General features: G+C 38.4%; 1 protein-coding gene across 1 annotated transcript in view; it reads right to left on the bottom strand.

Annotated features, from left to right (window-relative positions):
- Nucleotides 1-16,125, bottom strand: part of LOC119785021 (retinoic acid receptor gamma-A) — a 40,321-nt gene extending 24,196 nt beyond the window's left edge. The window contains exon 1 of the mRNA XM_038287401.1: nt 15,993-16,125. The gene's annotated coding sequence lies outside the window, so the exon portion shown is untranslated. The remainder of the gene's footprint in view (nt 1-15,992) is intronic.
- Nucleotides 16,126-16,805: the final 680 nt, after the last annotated feature.

The raw sequence follows: 16,805 nt of genomic DNA, 5'->3' as shown, positions 1-16,805 counted from the left end.
TGTCTCCACACTGCACCTCCCCCAGTCCCCTGGTGTTCTGTGGTAAATATGAACCCCTCCATCGCCTCCTCTTACTGAGCCCCCCTCTCTAATCATAACCATATTAAAGCCCCTGCCACTTGCTTGCTGTGTATGCGTGTCAAGGAGAGAGTCCAGAACATAGAGAGAAAGAAGGAGAAGGAGAGAGAGAAAGAGGAAAGACATTGTGTTGTAGCTAAACCCAGAAACCAGATGCCAGGGGGGGGAAAAAATCTCTCCCTCCTCCGTCTGCTCTAGGGAACAGAGGATGGGGCAGTGCTTTCTGCCTTTCCCCTCTGGAAGTACTTTTGCAGTGATAAATGAGGGCTGCCTTGCTCAATCCCAGCAGTGCATTTACACAGACAAATACCTCTAATATACAAACACACCATGTGCTAGACACACTCCTCGCAGGCTCACTTGACCTCGTTTGTGATTTATACTCTTCAAAGCTGACATGAAGATGCAGACCCGTGCAAGTCATAACTTCAACGTGCAAAATGTATCTTGCATTGTGGGTATTTCTGCCGTGCAACGTTCACTTCTTCCTTCATGCTCACTGTTCAGAGTATTGATGGAAATAATTCAATTTAAAAACAGCAGCCCCCTCACAGTGATTGTAAATCAAGGTGAAATCAATAGGCAGTCCGCAGTCAATAAAAGGGTTTCACTGGTCCTAACTGTTGCTTGGCAGGCTGAAAGACTCTCTAAAGCAAACAGCCTGATACAATAGGAGATATATAATAATAGATTAGGCTGACTCTGTGAGCTCTGCACATTCATCTCCACCCCTGTCAAACCGGTACAAGTGGTACAGCCCAGAAGGCAAAAAAGACACCATTTCCTGTCAATCTGTGCTGCGGGCTACATTCTCCACAGACACTGTGCCCTCGCTTCTTGCCCCTCCTCCTCCTCTCTTTCTCTTTTTCCTCTCTCGCCATCTCACACTTTACTCAGTCCCCATCTGATGAAAGAAAGAAAACTTTTCAATTTCCAGCCACTTTGATTGATTTTCATTTCAGTGTTTGTTGACCCATAGGGACTGGTGCAGCTCTGAGACATTTGGTTTGTTTTTTTTAAGTCGCCCCATACAGGCACGTCAGACTCAAAAGTGGGCTGCAGTTTGCACCCATCACACAGAAGAGCACACATTTAAAGAGCTGCTCTGTTCCATCTGACAGTAAACAACATCAGCAGTTTATATCCATTTCTTAATACAGCTGTCAGGTCATAAAAGCAAGACAAGAGTTAAAGTGTTTAGGTTGGATGACAACCTGTTTAAATCAGCAATGCTGTAAGCCTCTTTTTTTCATCTTTCTTGCTTCTAAGGTTTAAACCTCTTAATTGATTAAGTGAAGAGTTTTTCATATTTTTGCCATAGAGAAAAACATGTATTTCTGCTTTTAAATATTGTGAATAAAATGTTATGAATAAAATTCCACATCAGATAAGTTTTCAGATTAAAATACAACAAATTATTTGATTGTACCATTTATATAAAAAATAAGTAAGCGGAATAAAACAGACTCAAAATTTGGTCATGTAAACATGCCAGAACATGACAAGTACTATAAAGCGATTAGCCAGTCAAGGTGGAAATCTGTCATGTTGATGCTAGTTGAACATTCAGACTTAGGTCAGTAACCAACATTTATAGCATCTATGCAATTATGTGCTGTTTAACTATACAGTTTTACTACATATCACTGGTGTACTGAATATATTTGGTTGTAGGTAGGTTTTATATTTAGGAAGTATTTGTTTTAGTTGGGCTTGGATGTTATGCACTTTAAATACTACCAATTATCGCCTTAATTGTTATTGCTATAAAGTCATAAATTATGTGATACAGTTTTGAGCTAATGTAGTCACCTTCTCTGTCATCTCAATAAGTTACTCATAAATAATAAATTGGTTTGAAAATGTGCTTTTTCTCTCAGGTTCAGCTTTTTATGATACATTCTTTTCCCATCTTTCAGCTCCTTCCTGCCTCGCACTTTTTTGCCCAGAAGCTAGTTCTATCCAGCATCCTGGAAACCCAAAACTGGATAATCCCTGGGCGCACACAACGTACTATGTAATAGATTTCTGGACTGACGAGCTGAAACAATATCACGTCTTTTTATGCTCTCCCACATAGAAATTTTTTGATTTACAAAGCCATTATGCTGATTCCTCACATTTCTTTTGAGGGTTTTTCAAGGCAGTAACTGCGACCGCTAACCCAGGTTCTCTTATTGGTAACCAGCTATGAGCGATGGAAGCCTTTCAGGGCTTTGGAGAGTTTGCCGAGTGAGTTTAGACATCTAATCTACGCATACTCCATACTGCTGCTGACCCAGGTTGCTCACTGCCTTCCCCTCCCTCCCCCCTCCTGCTCCCCCCCTTCCTTCCCCAGCCAGAGAGGTTGAACTCTAGAAGAAACCCCCACAGGGCCACTAACTTTCCCCCCAAACTTATCCTGCCCTCCCTCTTTCTCTCCCCAAATCTAGCTTACAAGTCTCTCCTCTCTTTCTTTTAATTCTTCTTTTTTGTCTCTCCTTCTGTGTCTGGGAATACTCTCCATTTCAACGCATTCCCCACGGCAAACTTTTTCTGACAGCATGATTTATTTGTTTTAGTTGACAAAGTTTCAGTATTCATTTCTGGTTTAGGGAAATATTTCATTCTTTGCCGACTGCCAAATCGCCGGTCGTTTTTTGTTGGCCTCTTCTCCCAAGTAAGTTTAATATTAAGTGACAAAAAAACGAAAGCACTTAAAATCTTTTTGATTAATAACACCTTTTTTTCTACTTTGTTTTACAAAAAGGACAGTCGTAGCAGTAGCCCAGGAAAGTCAGGCTTAAATACGGTCTGACACTGTGATGCCAATTACAGACAAGACATATACAACACATTGTTACCACTTCCTCTGTATACAGCCATTCAGGCTGCAGCCAAACCGTAAAAAACGCAGTTCTGTGTGAGGTAATAAAGAGCAGCCCTGCTTTAAAAACAGCATGGTGACTTTGAAAGAGGAATGTGGACCTTTATTTTATGTGGACAAGTGTGCAGTGTATGGACCTGCTGGAGCAGATTGCTGGAGATGATAGGGACAATGAACCCCAGTCCAGCATGTTCTCCCAATTCAGTTGGACTCAGGTTACACACAAATCCCTCAGATTCTATTGACATTTATGGAAAAACATATGGTTTGAGTCATTCTCAAGAATCCAGAGTCTTTATCATTACCATCATAAGACCATAATGCAATTTTGTTGAGACATCCGGCTCAAAATGCACATACATAAACAGAAATTGAAAACACTTACAAAGAAAAATTAGGATCCATGGAGCTAAAACTCTAAAATATGAAACATGTTCTTACTAAACATGAAAATATAGCCCTAGACACAAAATACACTGGGGAAAAAAGGGTTAAACTTGTAAAAGTATATACTTCTAATAAAGATATTGAAATAAAACATCCAAGAAATACGAGTAAGGTTGTATACACATACAAATATATGTGTTTGTATATAAAGCCTACAGTATAAATAAGCAAACATCTGCCCGCATTTAGCAAAAAATTCTCTTTCCTTCAGGGCAAATTAATTCCAGCTGATTCTGATAGTTTATGAAAAGGTTTCTAATTGCAAAAGTATCATAGGAGAGCTATTGTATTGTGTACAACATAATCCTTGCAAATAGTTACAACCTTTGTATTTATCATTAACAAGCCACAATAATATGATAATTTTTGAAACACAGAATAGATCATCAGTAGAATTGTTAAAGAGCCAATGACCTTTAACAAACAGCTTAAGAAATCCCCCAAAGTTGAAAGAAAAGTTTTTCAAAAGAAATATACTAGTAAAGTGCTGAACAGCCACACTAACAATGCCAGCTCACTGCACACAGCTACACTGCTAAAGGATGATGCTAAAGCATGACAGAATATTTTACTCATTGAATTTTACCACAGTGTTTGCTAAAAGAAAGTCCTTGAACATCTTTCAAAAAATCTCAGAAGTAATATTTAGAATAGGGAAGGGCATTGTGTTGCACTGGTTTCCAGGAAAAACCGATGGGAAACTTCATGTAATTTAATGAAGGATGGAGAGAAATAAAACGATAACACAAATGGCCCAGTCAATCTCTAATCTGAACCCAGCAGTAAATCCATGGAAATAGTAAATATATCATGCAGCTTCAAGGTGCATTCAGGCTGAATGGAAATCACTGCGGACACTGTGGGGAGAATCAGAATCAGACATACTTTAATAATCCCACAGGGAAATTACTTAAACTTACTTATGCACCGTGGACCGTCTTTTCACCGTGGACCGCATGATCGGATTGGAGGAAAAAAACAGGTTTGTACATTTAAAATGATCACATGTTCTCCTTTGGTTTCAGAGATATTTTTAGGTCAGCCAGAGGTTAACCAATTTCCCCCAATTAAACTCTGCATTGAACCAAAGGGATCTACTTTTTTTGTGTGCTGATTTAGTACTGTTTTTAAATACTGAAAATGTAATTTGTGCTGCTTTGGTTTTCAAAATAGTAATTTTTTTTTATTCTGGCCGATGATGTTACCATCTGAACAGAGGTTGGTGCTTCACTTGTTTCTAAATATAAAATCATCACATAACATAATATGGTATTCCTGTGGTAGCATTGAATTTAATAGCGGGCTATTCTACCTTATTTAGTGGGTGGGCTGATTGTTTCACAATATGTAGTAGTGCATAAACGTCCCAAATCCTTCCATTTGGATCTGCCTTTACTCCTGGCAACCCCACAGGTGTCGCTACTTCAACCAAAAACTACAACCAGTCCCTGATTGGTTGTCATGACTTTACAAAAAAGTTTAGATTTTTCAACTTCCACAGCCTTCACTCCCCTCTCTCCATGCGGTGCTGCTGTTTGACAGCACCCAGGTTCTGTCAACCAGTACTCGGTGAGGGTGAAGCAGTGACCGCTTTCACCTCGTAAATTTCACCACTGGCCGCTTCACCGCTCTTCTCTGCACGGTTTGCATAGGGATACTATGTAAATCTACTGTACCGCCCTCGCTGCGGACACGGCATTCGATGTGAATGCACCTTTAGAAGTGCTCTGGAAATGTTTCTAAAATCATGCTCAACTCACAGTTTTCCCATCTTTCTGTAAAAAATCTTTTGTTTTTCTTGCTTTTTCACTCAGAAAATTTCTAATTTTTACCTGAAAATACTTTTTACACTATTAACCACATAGTGTTCTTCTTTCTTTCTGAGATATGTTTTTTTTCTCTGTTGCAGAGCTAATCTTCTAAAATGCTGCTCATATAATGTAGTCTGGTGTACATTGGTGAGCTTTCCAGTTAGTGTCACATTGTTTCCCCTTATTAAGACAAAGATATTCTTTTTAATTTAATTTATTTCTTGTTCCTTAACATGCAGCCTTTACATATAATACATAAAGTCAGCATATCCAATCAGTGGCCACACGCTCATCTATCAGTGGGGAAAGTGAAGCACTAGCTCTGAGAGAGAGCAGCCCTTGTTTTATAAGCACCATGTTTGCCTCTGTTCACATGCTGGTCCCACCACAAAGCTACTTTTCAGACAGCTATCAGCCTTGGCCATCTTTCAGAGAAGTATTTTCCACTCTTTCTCTGCCTCTATCTGCCTTGTCATGTTCTTCTGCTACCCATGTTTTCTGCAGGAAAAGTGACAGATTTCATAGCTGTTCAGCCAAAATATACCCACCCTCTATATAGTTCCCATGGATTCACCCACCAAAAGGTAAAGAAAAGTCAGCCCAGCTTTTTAACCCTTGCACATTCACTTTATAGCCCTCCCACTTTTAATAGTAGTCTCTTTATCTTCATCTGTCATCAAGTCTAAGCTGTAGAACACTCTGCGGCCTCTGGCTTACTAGCAACTCTTGCAAACTTTTCATAGTCGCAGGCGTGCAGTAGACACACACAAGTATGCACACTGGCTTGAGTCATGTAAAGGTTGCAGGAAGTTTCCAGATATTGTTAAAAGTTGGCTCAAGATTGCACAGGAACAGCAGAAAACACAAAGTGATAGTTATGAGAAAAACAGCTGAAGAATAAAAAAAGAAGACATTTTTAAACAAAATGATTTGGATTGTTAACATCAGAAGAGCAAATATTCAGCTCACAAAAACAATAACATTAAACATTAACATTGTAATCACGACCAGAGCTTATAAAAAAAAAAACTATGAGTGACAAAATCTTTCTTATAAAGTCAAATAAAGCATAACTTGCAAAGTAATGCATTTTTGATTAACTAAATTGTGAGTCCCGTCCAAAAAGGTGTGTTATCCCATTACAGTTTTCATTTAATCTATGACATTGGCCTAACCTTAAGTACATTGCTTACATAATCTACCCATAGACATTTGTTTTAAGTCTCAAAATATGCCGTTCTGTGACTGTATGGTTTTCCAACTTATTACTTTTTCCTCAAAGGGCAACATAAAGAACTGTGACTGTTGTTGGGGGCCAGATTATTGGCTCAACACAAACTTTTTTAAATAATACAGGTTTTACCCTCTCCTGGCAAACGTTACCCACCATGCTGATGACTCAATCCTTCTATTTTTAACCCTTGGTAGTCCCTCTATTATTTTTTTCACTTCCCCCTTGAACATAAAAATATTTAAAAATTCCTCATTCTTTATTTTTTCATTTTTCTTAACATTTAATCCCATATAAATGTCTTTTTTTTCTTTTTGATGTATTTTCCTGGCTGGGGGTGGGGTCTAAGAAAAAACATTTGTTTTTTAATCCTACATATGTAAATTACTTATTTGCTTGAGAGGGAGGATGAGGTAATAGCCAATCCTGGGAGTGTAAAAACATGCAGAGGCAACTGCTTTTTATTAAAAAGTCCCTAAAATATCATCAAAACTAAGTTTTTTTTTCCATCCCATATATAGACATTGGTTTAACTGTCCATAAAAATAATCTTCCCCCAGTGGAAAACAATAAAACTAAAGGGCTTTTAAATTCAGAGAAGTTAAGCATTGAAGTTGGCTGTAATATTACTTCATTGAAAACACACATTTCGAAGGGGAGTGAATGGAAGAAAAAAATGCCTAAAGGAAAAGGATGGCTTTCTTTATTTTAAAATGCTTATGAAAGAGTTGAAAGAATAAAATGTTGGAAAATTAAGTTTGCCCTTGAAAGACACAATCAGGCCGAATCTCGCATCATTTAAATCAAACACAATAAAAAAACAAAACAGAAAAAACATGTCAAGGCACTGTATTTTGCATGTAACAAAAATAGTCACGCTCTTGTAAGTTAAAAATTCCATATTCTGCATGTATTAGCATTCTGATTTAATATTTTATCTAACTGACAAGAATTAAACTTTTGAGTACCCACATGTTTCTGTCTGTCTGTCTAATGTTGGAGAGTTTGTTTGCAATGGTAATCTTGGTTGGGTTTAGGACCATCTAAAGAGCAACTTTCCAAACTTTTGGGCTTGTGACCTGCAAAATAATACCCGGATGGTCTCATGACCAAAGCTATTGATCTGAATATAAAACCTTACAGTACTTAAAAAAACTCTATTACTAAAAACAAACTCAACAACGCGTGTGTTTCCTTCTGTTTATCTCAAGTGATGTTTTCATTTCTTTAAACACATAAATTTGCTACATTATTATGATTGGTATTGTTTAGTTTCAAGACTCCAACTTTGGGAAGCAATGATATAAAGGACCTGGTCTGGTCCTGTAGTTTGATAAAGTTAGTATTTACAAAACAGAAAAAAGGGCTGAAAAGAAACGTTTTCTTTAAAATGCTCAGTATTTTATAGTAGGAATTATAGTTAGTGCTTGACCTTTTGGGTTTTCCATCAAATAACATTATGCAGCCACACAGACCACATATGAGCGTATATAAATTTTAGGCTTGGTGGTTAATTATTGTTTTTCTGGGTTAAAACAATCAAAGAGCCTGTTATAATTCAGTTGGTGATAATCAAAACTACTGTTTTTTTCCATTTGTGTTCTTCTGAATTTGTTTAATTCAATTTTTGTTAACATGGAAGCACCATCAGTCTTCAAGATATTTGAATCATGACAATTTTCCTTGGATCCCTTTCTCAATGGAGGTAAGCTGATGAACAAATCTTTAAAATCTATCTTTAAAACCATCTAATGCATTGACCAACAATATATACTTTGAAGGATTTTTTTCATTTCCCTAAATGCTGATGCAGAAATCTGGATATTATTTTAATCTTCTCACTTTCTGCTGACACTACCTCTTTCAAAGTACTAGCAGCACATTCTTTTTCTGTCATGCATTGCATTCACCATGTAACAAGAGCAATGGCTTTAAAAATTCTGATCAGTGCATCTATATTCTTTTTTTTCAGAGCCAAAAAGTCACATTTTCTGCTCTTTATGTAAACATTCTCAGGAACTGATTTCCAAAAAAAGATACAGAGTGCTGCCATTTGATGCTGGTGGTTACCCATGGAGATGAAAGCTGGGCTGTCAGACGACGCTGAGCTGTTTATTAAAGACATCGTACTGATAGGTCAGGGAGACATCCAAACAGCTCTATACAAGCTGTCATCACACAGGGACACACACACACAATCCCCGCAGCCATAGCATTACTAATTTGCCATGTAGATCACAGTCACAGGAGCAGAAATCCCAGAGCAGTGGGAACAGGAACAATGGTTTCTCTGATGAAGTGCTGGCGCCCGTAGCAGTAAAAACCAGAATCTAAAAGTATGATTTAGTCTGATACATTGGGTGGAAAAATACATGAGAAAATTATTCACACTAGGGAAAAGGATTAAAAATACTTCAATAAAAGAATGACCTCAAATAGTTGCATTATTTGAGTATATTCTTGTTAAAGTTTACTTAGAAGTAACTAGAATTTGTAGTCAAGTTTTGATTCCACCGCTAAACAAAGGAAACTGATGCAACTGAACCTTTTTATTCTCCCTTAAATGCATTAATAGTAGTCTTCCCAACGAGTCAATGAATAACTATGATTTCACTACTACCTAAAATAACTGAAAGGTGAAGAAAATCCAGTTACAGATTAATTAACGTTCTCAACTCACCAACATTTAAATTCATTAAATTCATCTGGCAACATCATACTGTGGAGATAACATTTTTTCAGCAGGAACAAGAACACTGATCAGAGCTGGGGGTAAGTTGAACGGTCCTAAATACAAAATGTTCCTGAAAGAAAACCTGTTAGAAGCTGCAAAGCACCAGAAACCTGCAGTCTAAATCACATAGATAGAGCTGTGATGGGATGGCTTGGATTAAGGATGCTAAACTCCAGATGCATCTAAAAGTTGCAATTTAGTAACTCAAAGACAAAAGCTAGACATTCCTGGTTTGGACTGAAGCACAGCTATTTGTTAAAAACGCTAAGTTAAAGTCCAGACCATGAAAAATGGTCTTCAGGAACAATTTCCTTCAAACCTGACAAAATTGTTAGACAGAACTAGAATGAGACATACAATTACATTTACAGCTATAACTGAAGTCAAAGTTAGTTAAACAGAATATCCTTTGGGGGGGTTGAGTGCAGATACTCCTTGCAGACTTTTATTCACAAGGAAATTTAAAACCTGTACAAACTTTTCCTTTCTCACACACTTTATCCCAAGCGGGGTCACGAGGAGTGCTGTCTACGGGCGAGGGGGTACACCCTGGACAGGTCGCCACTCCATCGCAGGGCAACATAGAGACAAACAACCATTCACCATAGCTAAGGAGAATTTAGAGAAGATGTTTTTGGACTGTGGGAGCCAGAGTACCTGGAGAGAACACACGCATGCTCAGGGAGAAAGATCCCAAGTTCACTTTCCGGGCCGCGAATTGAACCTGCAACCGTCTTGCTGCAAGGCAGCAGTGTTACCCACTGCCCCACTGAGCAGCCTAAAATGCATACAAAAATCATTCAATTTGGAAGGGATAGAATAATTCTTTACAGCACTTTGGATAGTATTATATTTCTCTGTGTAATTTTAATCTTGGATGTGATTATGACTTTTTGATATTTCTGCTTAACCACAAGATTCTGATTCATTTCTTTCTGGAGGGGAAACAGAAAGGTGAATACTCATAACCAGGAGCCTCTTTTTCTTATAAACGTGTCAAAGATGTTTCTACCTGCATATGAGAAGTAGCAGGGCTTCGGCCGAATTTTCATTTCCTTAGATAATTCCTTTTCTCTTCCATCTCCATCTTTTTTTTTTTTTTTCTTTTTTTTTCAAAATATGCAACTCATCCACCTTACCATGGCTGTGTGCACCCAGACAAATCCAAACTTACATCAACAAGGACTAACCCACCTCTGAACGACAGGCTGGAACCGAGCACTTATGAAAATAAATAATGTGCTACAATGTGCTGTCTGTGCTCTGCTTTGCCTCCAACGGAGAAGTCCTCCCTCTGTTTCTCTTCTCCATGTAAACCTTTTTATACAACAATTCCCTTCAAAATTGCTCCTTTAAAACAGTAAGTGCTTTCAGTTATGTCACTTCTCTGAGATATTTTAGTTGCAGTATATATATATTTATATATTCTCTGCCTCCTTTTTTGTTTGTGACATTTGATCTAAGCCTCACACTGACTTTTCAGCTAGCCTCCACCAGAGGCCCAGCCGAGCAACTTTTTGTACAGGTTTCAACAAGCTTTTCATTCCATTCTATTAATATAACACTTTTAATTCCACTTCTCTGTCATTCACAGCTCGGCCTCTTATCTGTGTGTTTTATTACTTAGCAAAACCCTACAAATTATGGTGTGAATGAAAATTTAGAGCCCTTTGAAGGAGTTTAGATTTTAGGCCAGACTATATGAGCTAAAGGAAATTACCTACTAGCTTTTCAAAACATCCCTGTGGCTGTCTTTTGGGGCCCCAGCTCTCGCCCTGATTGGCAAAAGCTTAAAGATGTGTTTCAAGGCTCAGTGGCGATGTTATCACACAGTCAGCTGCCTTAATGGACTTCCAACTGTTTGTTTGAAGGGCTCCCTTAATGACTAGGCTAAACCGATAACAGTCTGCAACAAACTGCACAAAGAGCCGTCACACCACGTCACGGATGAGCACATTAATTCAGATATTTGGGCAGCAGTGACGGACGGGAGTCCAGGCAGCGCACTCAAACAGTCACATTTCCTGGGCCATCTTCCTCTATGTATTTACACAGAAAAGGCCAACCAGTCCGCCCTGTCCCTCCCAGCCCTGTGCAGAACAGGTATTTCCAAAGACACTCTGGTGCCGAAACTGTGTGTTGTCGTCGGAGGTGCCCCAACAGGTCAGCGCAGAAATGCTCTGAAGCTGAGTAAGAAGGTAGTTGTATAAATGCACAGAAAGTCAAAGAAACATTGCCCTCCCCATGGAAGGTATTTTCTCAGTCTGGATTTAAGACAGGCCTGAAAACAATAAGCAGGACTGTTGAGACAACTTTTCAAGAAAAAAAAGTGGAAGGAAAAGAAAAACAGGGTCTGTTGAATGTCCCGACTAAGTCCTTTTGTCTTCCCAGCAAGGCTTTCAGAGAGCAGGGAATGAGACTGCTGTCAGCAAAATGACTTGTAACATTCCTTGTCAAGAGATTCAGCAATGGGATGTTTTAAAAGCTGATAAAGTTTTCCACTGAGCCGCCACAATTTCAAGTGGAAGCTGTGATGGAGTGCTAAGGAGTTTTAGAGCTTTCAGAATTTGTCTGTTGATTAGGGCAAGAACAATACTTTAAAAGCGATCATGTTCTTTTTTTAACAATCTATGAAATATGCACAGAAAATCAGATTTTTCACCATTTATCCCATACTCTTAGAAAGTTTTTTACATTCCTCTTACATTACTCAACAGTTTGCATGTCCCCAGATTGCATTTTGCATGTCCCCATCTGTTCAAGTGTATAGGGTACTCTGGCTCCCTTCAAAAGTCTAAAAACATGCATTTTAGGTTAATTGATGTATGTGGTCAGGTTTTTTTTTTTCTTTGTGCTTTAATATTTAGTCTCCAGAGACAAGATCTTGCTACTCAGCTGCAAATTTATGTATGTCACCAACAGTTTCTCTACATCTACAGACTAAGTCATTAAATAGTTTTGTGTAAATCAGCTCCAAATGAGTCAGACTTCACAGAGAGTTTCTGCTATTGTCATCTTTTTTAGTTTTGCCGCAGATAATTAAATTCAGATCTTACCTTTGACTAGGGCTTTTTAAACATGTACTTGGATAAATAAAATTCATATGTTTAACTAAGGTTTTTCTCCTGTAAAAGGTAAATGTTGGCACATTTTTGACCACAAATGTTTTGTATCCTCTTACAGGATGTTTCTGTGTTTAGCTCCATCTATTTCTTCCTCCATTCTGAACAGCCACCCTGTCCTTGCTGGAGGAGAGCATCCTTGTAGTGTGATGCTGTCACCACACAAACGTTACAGTGGGAATCTGTAGACAGATTCTAAGGCATAAGTTGTAAATCTCTGCAGTTTAACAGGGCTTGAGTCTTGGTCTTCTTGATGCCGTTTGCTCATTATTGCTCCCTTAAAGCACATGGGGTCCTTTACAGAACAGCTGCATTCATATTCATAATGAGATTAAATACCCACAAGTAGGGCTGGGCGATATGGAAAAAAAACTATATCACGATATGGATTATTTTATATCACGATAACGATATATATCACGATATGCCACAACTGATGTTGCATTTTATGTTTTCATAGTCCGTCAGATGGACAAGGTTGAAAAAAATCTTTCATTGCCTATTATTTACCCATCATCTTGTTTCCTAATATGAGAATCCCAACCTCAAACCAAGAACACCAGTTATGCAATTTGCGGCCATGACAGTGAACAGTATAGAATCTTGGCTAAAAAAAGTTAAGATAAAATAAAAAAGTTTATCACGATAGAAAAAATAGAGGAGAAAGGTCACGATAGACATGTTTCTCTCGTCCTCACGATATATATCGCCATATCGCCCAGCTCTACCCACAAGGAGATTTTACTACATCATCAGGTGATCTCTTAATACAGTATGTTACACTGAGTTTTTCTTTAATGGTATAAAAATAGTGTATGTTTTTAGAAAATATTTAGGGAACCACCTAACCTCATATATATATATATATATATATATATATATATATATATATATACATATACATATACATACATACAGCAGCTCAGGCTTGCTGTTATGGTAATCTTGACTTAATCTTACTTTCAACCCTAACAACGGGTTTTAACTGAATTCAACCCTTTCACCCCTGAGAACCAGATCGCTGCCAACGTGGATGTGTCAGTACAAGCAGACACGTATGAAGACCCAATGCATGTAGTTGCCTGTGTGTGTTTGTGCCTGATACTTGTTTTTGCTTTAACTCATGCCAGTGTAAAAAAGAAAGCAAAAAAAAAGAATTCATCTGTCAGTGTGGTGTGATTTTTATTTTGCTTATAGGGGGTATGATTCTAGTCCTTAGATGAAAGAGGTGCTCTGTGTGTGGGTTTTTTTTTATTTTCGTGTGTGAGCAGAAGAGAATCTGTGGGAAGATTGCCTCTGATGCTCTGTTTGCCGGTGTGCATCTGTGTGTTTTTCTTGCAGGGCGTGTTCCTGGATTCCACCACATTGGGACATTACCCCCAGGTGCTCTCTCTCTCTCTCTCTCTCTCTTTCTGTGTCTCACACTCTGCTGCATTTTTCTCTGAAAATACCTTGAGGATTAGGTGGGCAGCAGCGTTGAGAAGGAAGAGGTGGGGGCAAGGTGGTGATTGATGGCTGAAAGACTGGAGAGGTGCTCAGGCATGCAGCACAGGGGACTGCATACACAGTCAGGCGAAGGGGGTGCTCAGCTGTTGCCACCCACACCCATCATTACCATCCAAATCCTCCCCATTCAGGCCAGATTCTAAATAACTTCAGCTCACCTTTAAATCAACAGTTCCTTATTATTTCCTCTGTGTTTCATCTTTCTATTCTCTTACACAGACAACCTAATGGGTTCCTGTATTGCTGTGGTTATGAACAAGGATCCACCCTTGCCCAGAATCCTGTTGTTGATTTGTGGTTTTAAAGAGAAGCAGGTGTTTTCCACTATGAGCGATGCGCATCTGCAGCATGGGTCTAATCTAGCTGGTTTTGCATGTCTCAGAAATGAAATCGGAGGGGCCAACAATATCCTCTTTGTGCTTATTTTTTGCCATACATCCTACCAGTCTGGCACTTTAGAGAACAACAGCCCCCCCTGTGTCCATATAGAAAACTACAAGCCTGAGATCACAGGAGCCTCAAAAAATAGTGCTTTAATCCTGCCTCCAGATCGCCTTTCCTTCTTCAAATAAGTTGTTGTAATCTCGGTCTGAATAAAGAACTGCAATATGGCTCGTTTTCAAATATTTGTTGTTGCCCATTATTCATCACCTCACAAAGAAAGAATGTTGTTTTGTCTCCTGTTTCAGACTTGTGGGTTGTCTGCCTTACAGAACAGCACACGCACTTACACACAAAAACACACACATCAGTGAAGCTGAAGCCAGAGAGTGTGGTCATAACTACATCATCTACAAGCACCAAGCATATAAGGAAACCGCCGGAGCACAGTAATCACTGTATTGATGAAAGCAGATGCTTTCTTCCTCCCTCTCCTTTTTTCTACCTCTCATCCTATATCACAAAAAGGGCCAAACATTTTCCATTTCACCAAAAACTACACACATTAAAGTCCAATTTAAATGGATGTATCAAATCTATTTTCCAGCTGGCTTATTGGAACTTGACTAAAATTAAGTTTGCCGTTCATTAACTGTGCTTTGTAAAAGTAGCCATATCCCTTCACCTTCTGTCATGTTTCATGTTCAAACTTTGATTTATTTCATTGGGATTTTACGATGCTTTAGCTGGCTTTCTTTCATGAAGATTAGTCTTCATTTGGATAGATATTTTCACGCTTTTGTTCACCCTAAATTTTCTCCAAACAAGGTGCTTTGCGTAAAGGATAAAACGTTAAACGGTTTGAAATCTGAATAGACTATCTTCCACATGTTTGCTCTGTCCTCTGCATGGTATAAGGAAACTATAAATCTTAGATTTATAGCATTAACGGTTTCTCGTCAGGCCACTTTTACATTAAGGTGAGATTGTAGTAATTGCTACAATTTGTCTTGTTAGAAGATTTGGTACCAAAATTGTGGGTTTCTACAGCTCCTCCACAAATATCACTGGTGTACTTTAAACTTTGCCACTTTAACCCTTTCCGTTTTACTTTATGTTTACATAATTTTCAATAAAAACAATAAAAGGTCTTGTGAAGTGGGTCACGCTGAATTTAATTTACGGCTATCAGAGTAACTGGGGCTGAAAACAAATTTTAACTTTTTTAAGAACAGAAACTTTAAAAAAGCCATGTATCAATCTCCTTCTGTACTTAGTATATATATACTTATACTTAAAGGTATAGTGGAGGATGTTCTTTTTCCAGGTGGATCATCAAAATAAGTGGTCCTCCTAATTGTCAATCATTCTGGTGATATGTTTACGTAGGGCCGTCCTATGTGCTCATCCAAATTTTAACTTACCGGTGGTGAGTCTGACATGGTGGAAACATTGCAAATCTTCTTTTGGAAAGTAATATTCTATGAGTGATGCAAACAGCAACTTTTAAACAGAGCGTCTACAAGGAGAAATGGACTTGTGTATGCTCTTGCATGTGTTTAATAGGTGTTTCCTCTCGGGAGAGGGTACAGGTTTATGCATGTGCATTTTTTTTAAAGAGGAGAGGGCGGGTCTTTTCAAAAATTGGCGAAAATCCTCCACTAAACCTTTAATGAAACACATTAAAGTTGGTGGCTGTGAAATGAAACAATGTTGGAATTTTAAAATGAGTATGAATACATTTTTAAGACACCACACTGTGTGATATTTGCAAATGATAAATGTCAAACAAACACAGTGATGAAAAATGACTTACAGAGAGCAGCCATCTCCTTTGGCAGGTCAGCCCCGAATCGCCCAAAAAGGCTGCTGTTGGCTAGCAGGTCAAAGGGGGAGTGGCTTCTCATGGAGTTGAAGGGGAAAGGGTAGACAGCAGGTGGGAAGCCGGTCAAGTGACCCACCTGCTGTTCCCTGTTGGTAGCCATGTTGACGGAGCACCCAGGGGTCCGCAGCAGGCCTTCAAGGCTCTTCAACACTCCTTAAAAAGTCCTCCACTGATCTTGAATCTTCGTCCTCAGAGTGAGCAGGGAGGTTCTGAAGAAAAGCAGGGGGTTCACTTGGAAGGACTTATCCTGTCAGATTTCTGATGAAGAGAGAACAAAGAAATAAGTCACTTCCTCAAAAAAAAAAAAAAAATACTCATTAAATCTAGCATGAATCTGAGGATAAAAATCTCTAGTTTACTTCAATGCACATCATGTGAGACTGAAAAAAGAAATGTCTTCACTGGAAAAAATTTAATTCTAAATACGTGATTTTTTTTTCTTAGAATAAGTGTGTTTTTCTTGAATTGAGGAGGTAAGTGAGACACTTTACATTTAAAATAAGTAAATTGGCAAATCATCTTATTTACCTGCTCAGATTAAGGTTAAATACACTAGATTTAAGACATTTTTACTAGTTTCTAGATATTTTTTTAGTGTAGCTCTGATAAATGGTGAATGTGTAAAGCTTATAACTGGTAAAGGCAAGCGGAATAAATAAATAAATGAGTGGGGCTCAGAGAGCAAACATAAAAAAAAATAGGACTGAAGGAGAAAAAGCAACCGAGACGTTTGAAAAAAAGTTT

Source organism: Cyprinodon tularosa, unplaced genomic scaffold, assembly GCF_016077235.1.
Source record: "Cyprinodon tularosa strain WSP-4 unplaced genomic scaffold, ASM1607723v1 ctg239, whole genome shotgun sequence".
NCBI lineage: Eukaryota > Metazoa > Chordata > Actinopteri > Cyprinodontiformes > Cyprinodontidae > Cyprinodon > Cyprinodon tularosa.
The sequence above is the reverse complement of the archived record's forward strand: the minus strand, read 5'-3'. Positions and strand labels throughout refer to the sequence as shown.